Source organism: Entelurus aequoreus, linkage group LG11 (genome assembly GCF_033978785.1).
Source record: "Entelurus aequoreus isolate RoL-2023_Sb linkage group LG11, RoL_Eaeq_v1.1, whole genome shotgun sequence".
Taxonomy (NCBI): domain Eukaryota; kingdom Metazoa; phylum Chordata; class Actinopteri; order Syngnathiformes; family Syngnathidae; genus Entelurus; species Entelurus aequoreus.
Genome location: NC_084741.1, coordinates 74,938,884 through 74,945,517, shown reverse-complemented (window position 1 = coordinate 74,945,517; position 6,634 = coordinate 74,938,884). Strand labels below are relative to the sequence as shown.

General features: G+C 36.7%; 1 protein-coding gene across 1 annotated transcript in view; it reads right to left on the bottom strand.

Annotated features, from left to right (window-relative positions):
* The window catches only part of LOC133660793 (ectonucleoside triphosphate diphosphohydrolase 3-like), a 42,588-nt gene extending 36,191 nt beyond the window's left edge, over positions 1-6,397 (bottom strand). The window contains exon 1 of the mRNA XM_062064376.1: positions 6,330-6,397. The gene's annotated coding sequence lies outside the window, so the exon portion shown is untranslated. The remainder of the gene's footprint in view (positions 1-6,329) is intronic.
* Positions 6,398-6,634: the final 237 nt, after the last annotated feature.

The following is a 6,634-nucleotide window of genomic DNA, read 5'->3' as shown; positions in this document are numbered from 1 at the left end:
AAAATTCAGGTTATTTACTCCAAGAAGGAAATAAAATAGTTTCAGTCTTAATTGTATTGATGGAGTGAGAACTGTGTTGTTCTCCTGAACTTGCATAATAGGAAGAAAGTTATAAATATTTTGGTTCTTGCAAACACTTGAATGTTATCTCTATTAAACCCTGGATCATCTCCAATGCAACTTAAACATTGATTTTAGGACTTTGGGAGGGTAGGAGTCACCTTTGACCATGAACATTGATGTGTCTGGTCACTTTGGAAGTACAACCAACTAACATTTTAAACTATTGCTAACATTGATATGTAGAGAAAACACTTGTATTACTCATCAGTCCGGTTATTTTTAAGGCATGGCAGAATGAGTTCTGTTTACGTTATTGCAGTTACTTAATGGAAATATTTTAGTTAATACTTTTACACAGATTTACTCATAAAATGTGTATGTAAAATATTGCATGATTTAAGTGTGTATTTATAAGAGTGTGTGCATATGTCTATAGCTATTTATTACATTATTCATATCTGTCTGTCATCCATTGAAATTATGCATAAAGTATGTGTATCTATTTCTAGAAGGATTTCATTAAAAATACTGCACTGTAGAAATACTGTTATCTATTTTCATTTATTTATTACATTCCATATCCTAAATGTCCATTTCAACACACTAGAACCGGGTTTTTTACCACTTTATTTGCAGTGTTCTGTTCTCTTGCATGTTTGTCTGGACAGGAGAATACATCAACTTTGAGATATGATGCAGCTGACCTGATGATATTCCTTGATAAAAGTTTGAGAAGAATGTTTTTGTGTTATTCATAAGACTACTACTTTTCAGTTTTGTAAATATGGACTATTGTGTGTGAAGTCCTACTTAATTTAAGAATTAGGCTATCAAGTTAAGCTAAATGTTGTGATGGTTGATAAAATCTGGATGAAGGATATTTCGCTTTATTTTACTTGTTGTTTTTTTTGCACTACTTTAAAGCCAAATGCTCATTGGTATATCTTAGTTTGCATTCAATATTTAATGTTACTTTACAGATTTTTTGTTATACATATTTACTGCTATTCATGTCATATGGCACACTGCAACCTATTGATTTCATATAAATGCCAAATGTTCTAAAATACTGTATACAGTGTTTCTTTTCTTCAATTAGTTCATATACACATGTTTGACGTTAAAGATGTTATTAAACGTAATAGCGTCTAAAATAACGAAATGAAAAATTACGTCCTAGTTAGTTTGCTGAGTAACTTGTTACTCTTACAATGAGGTAACTGAGTTACAAACTCAATTACTCTTTGGAAGAAGTAAATTGTAACTGTAACTAATTATTTCTTAAAAGGTAAGATGACCAACACTGATTAGGTGACAATAGTTCTTGTAAGAAAAAAGCTGTTTTTCACAGGCGAAACACAGTCAAGGTTTTTGTTCTATTAGTTGAAGGATTGAAACGGCACACCATGTGCTTTCTGCACACCTTAAACCAGGGGTGTCCAAACTACGGCCCGCGGCCCAAGTGCGGCCCTTGAGACATCACAAGTTCAACAAAAGATTGGCCCGCAGGGAGATTTTTCACCCCCATGTGGTGGAGAGCAGACGATGGTCATCGGATGTATATTTCACTATTGAACTGAAATGGGACAGCATCGATATATATGACCCAATCCAAACAACTTTCCCCGCTCATGGTGTAAATTAACTATAACCAACAAATAAAGTCAACACACGGTCACAAATAACCAATGTTGGGTTAGTTACTGAAAACCAGTAACTAGTTACAGTTACTACTTACTTTATTTCAAAAGTAACTCAGTTACTAACTCAGTTACTTACACCAAAAAGTAATGCGTTACTGTGAAAAGTAACTATTTAGTTACTTCTTTTTTTTAAATTATTTTAAGGCTCCCATTAATGCCCTTTTAGCCTTTATTTCAGTAATGTTATTGCACGGGAGAATAATACAATGTGTTGATCAACTTGACATGCATTTGCATCACTGAACTCTGCTAAGCAATGTGGTCTACATACAACACACAAAGACAAAGATATGTTTCAAAGGGCCAAAGTATTTTGGGCCAGAACAAATTGACAAAACTATTTTAAATAGCTGCAACATAACATACATACGTATCAAACCGCATAATAACATGTCACAACATAGCTGTAAACCTGGCTTCATCCAAGGAAGGCACACATGACACATGACATGAATATATGTCATGTCACTATATACCGCACACATACTGCTATACACAAGCCTAACCAGGCGTTTTTTTCTCTCAAGGAATTGTGAAATAAAATCATGTCTTCATGAGATCAACACTGTACTGAAGCCCAGAACACTCTACGCGTTTCCCCAGTTTTAGTTTAGAGAAAAGGAAAGATTGGCCTGGCCCACTAGGATCCCTCTTTATGTTTGTGAACTTTATAGTCTATACATTTAGAGTGATGTGATAATCAAACACTCTAGAAGTCTAGAATGAAGGAGTATATAAGATAATTGAGTGTGTGTACCTTCAGTGCTGAATGATGAGCTGAGGCAGAGTTTGGAGTGTTTTCTTTAGCTTGCTTTCCATGTTTATGCACTCACTGTCCACTGTGTCCAGGAACTTGGAAAATGTTTTCGTGCCATTTGCCGTTTGACGCCCGCTATCATGCTAATTAGCTGCCTGAAAGTGGGTGACCCCACTGTAGAAATAGCCTGCATGTCTTCTAGCACATACGCTGCAATGGCTCTATCAATGTTGTCCTGGCTAGCAGGCCCTCCGTTAAAATCCTTAGGTGGTGGTGGTGGTGGAGGTGGAGGTGAAGGTGAAGGGTGTCTCTCTTTACTAGCTTTGTCGAAGCAAGTTGCTTTTGTAGCTGTTTCAGCATATTTGAATTGCTGTTTTGGGCAGTAGATAGGATCTTTGATCCAAGACACAACTTACATTTAACTAAAATGTTCTTTTCTTTGTGCTCGACAAAAGAAAAGTAGTGAGAATATCTCCATGTTAACACACACACACACACAAAGCACAGAATCTGAAGGACGACACCGCAGCAATAAAACACACTCAGATCTTCTCAGTTTCTAGCCGATACTATATAAAAAATAACATAAAATAACGCAGTAACGCATCATATATTAACGGTAACTGAGTTACTGAATATAAAAAATAACGCGTTAGACTACTAGTTACAGCCGAAAATAACGCTGTTACAGTAACACGTTACTTTGTAACACTGCAAATTACGGTACGGTACAGCCGCGGACTGGCATACACGCTTCGGCGGACTCAAAAAACATGAAATAAAGGTGTTTAATAATCACCTCACCACGTTTATTTGTTGAGTATTTTTGCTCATGCAAAATTAAACATCATTATTGTAGATTAAAAATAATTTGTGAATAATTCAATCAAAATTAATCCACAGCAACCCAGTGATTAATTGGATTAAAATGTGTAATCGCTTCACAACTTTAATTACGACTAGTATCTCCAGTGCATTTTGTAAGGATAATACATTTTTAACAATTCCAATTAACCGTATGTTGTACAAGAGCCAGCAATGTATATATTTAATTGAGTGCTTTACCTTTGACTCCGGTAAAAAAGATGTCCTGGTCTCCATTATGTAACTACTAATGTTGTCCGGTGCTTTTTCAACCTTAGTCTGCTTTTCATCTTAGAGTTTTAGTTACAATGAAGTCTAAAGTAAATATTTGAGTTTTCCTTGGTCATTAGCATAGGACTGTTATGTGAGGATATTTACCAATGTGCTTCTCTTTTTAGTTTAAACAATTCCACATGCAATATACTGTTCTCACAAACAGTACACCTCGATAAATTACAATGTCTTTGGAAATATATGTCGGTGGTTAATTTACAAAAACTAAACTCTTATATTCTATACTATTGTCAAAGTTATGAAATCAAATACATTTTGCAGCTGTACCCTTATATTACAATTCAGCTTAAAAGCATGAATATGCCACAGCATACATAAACTGAAAAAATAGCTTTATAAAACATGCCCAAAATAAAGGTGATCAGTTTTGATTGACACTGCAACAGATCAACATGCTGATTGTTGTAGTTGGGCTGTAGTTTTGCCAAATGTAATGTTCACTAACTTAACTGTTAAGCATTTTTAAAGAAAATATTTCCGTTGAAATTCTAGTTTGAAATGTCAAAGTCACTGTTATGACTTATTCGGAACTGAAATATGCGTGCAAGCATGCCTTGCATCATCAAAATGCTCCTTATTACAATCTAGAAGGAATGTCAATCACAAACATGGCAGATCAGTAGGGGTGTAACGCTACACAAAAATTTCGGTTCGGTACGTACCTCGGTTAAGAGGTCATGGTTCGATTCATTTTCGGTACAGTAAGAAAACAACAAAATATACATTCTTGGGTTATTTAATTACCAAATTTGCAAAATCTTCCACCAAAAATATTTTTCTTACTGGAATATTTGATGTGAAGTAATCGGAACCTTGGATAGGTCAATAATTCATTATAACATTGATTTTGATTCAATATTATGTTTTGAGCAATGACAGTTTGAAAGAAAAAAAAACAGCTTTGTTTTATTAGTCAACATTGCAACTTTTTCTAAATTACATTTAACCTTCAAGCTTTTTTATTTCACTTTTGTTATGTTTTTGTTTATTTTAATGGTATTTTTAGAATGTGCCATGGGCCTTTAAAACATTAGCTGTAGGCCGCAAATGGCCTCCGGGGCACACTTTTGACGCCCCTGCTATAGATAATAAAAAATTTAAGCTGATAAATCTATGGATAAAAAGCAGAGCCTGGCGACGCATGCGCGTTTATCATAACTCTCTCGCTCTCTCTGTCTCTGCCCCTCCCTCACGAATGCTGCTGCGCGCACAATTTGTTTTGTTTTTAACCCCTTCTTAACCCTGAACGTACATTGAAAATACACGCAACCCTAACTCAAAATGCCGGACATTTGAGGCATTTAAGAAACTCCGCCCTGACAGCTCCGCAAAAGAGGACATGTCCGGTGAAAAAAGGACGTATGGTCAGTCTATCGTAGCCCGTTAGCTGCTAGCATTCCGTGTGTTGTGCCTCGGTGTGCATTGTTTACACAACGAGCGTTACGCTACTTAATATGTCCGTGTGGAAACTCGTTCGGTACACCTCCAAACCAAACCGACGCCCCCGTACCGAAACGGTTCAATACAAATCCACGTACCGTTACACCCCTACAGATCTGGGCTGCATCTGGCAAAATGTTGGCTCTAAGCGGTACTTTATTTTGATGTGCCCCTCTCTCTCAAAAAAATCACACTTTTTGAAGTTATTTTTAAAAAAAATTAATCAAACTTGAATTTGATTTAATGCATGTTTTGTATTAAAGGGGATTCATGTAAATATAACATCGAAACATAAATTTGCAAATCTATCTACACATTTCCAACCAAGGGTAAGCCCAACACTAACACAGTAGGCTATTGGGGGCAGTTAAATGCAAAGGGAGAGAAATTTGCCATTATATGCTTATCATTGACAGAGCAGGAAGAGGCTAGAAATAAGATTGTGGTCAGATGTCATATTAAGCGCCTCGTCATTCATTATTTTACATGATTTTCTTCATGCAAAACGTGGCTCCCCACGGATCATGATCTACGTCAAAAGAGGGCCGATGGTCGACCCTGCCTGGCAGATGGTTTACCTTTTTTAAGTGTGAGAAAATGAGTGTGGTAAAACATAATCGAATGAGAACGAGACACCTTTTTTTCCTGGAACTCACTAAAAACATGTAGTAACATGAGCTCATTGAACAATGACTTTACTAGCAGACAGAGTTTCATCTCATCTCTAAAACATCTTTGTCTGAGCAACGTTGCGTCTTTGGCTGTATTCACTAAAGACCATTTAATTGCAAAACATGACTTTGTAGGTCGAGTTTTTTTCTTGTTAAATTAAAGACAAGCCTGGTGCTCTTAAACCAGCATGTGTTCATGTATTATGATGTGTCCTATCATAAATGTCACATTTGTAAATTAAATTTTTGCAGGGTCTCATGACTATATTTCTGCATAAATTGTCAAACTTCCAAAAGGTAAAAAATGACCTTTAACATAAAGAAGAAGAGAACACAGGAAAGTTTGGACACAGACAACACCCAGTGTATTCATGTTGTAACGACTGGCAGTTCAAGACACATTTTTGCACATGCTGCTGCCTCTGCTTGCATGAACTGGTCCTCGAGCCAGTGATGATGAAATTAGATTATTGCCACTAATTCTTGTCAAATAATGTAAAACCACAGGATATTATTGAGAAGAGACATGCTTCTTACCTCCAGGAACAACTACAGAGGATGAGCCTGAAGAGGAGATGAAGAGACTGATTATTCTTCTGTGAGTGGGTGAGGTCTTCAGATTTACTGTCCCGCAAGGAACAGGAGTGGTGTACCCCAAACAAAACACAGAGCGGAGAAGGGGAGGGATGAAGGAGTGTCATGTACAAGCTCATGATTTCACCACTCCCACCACCACCATCATTAGTGCATTATTGCAGCCCTCCGTAGGGAAGAACGTAACATAATGTGATAAGTGACACACAGCCTGTTTGGCACCCTGGGCAAGCACCCCTCTCGGGCAC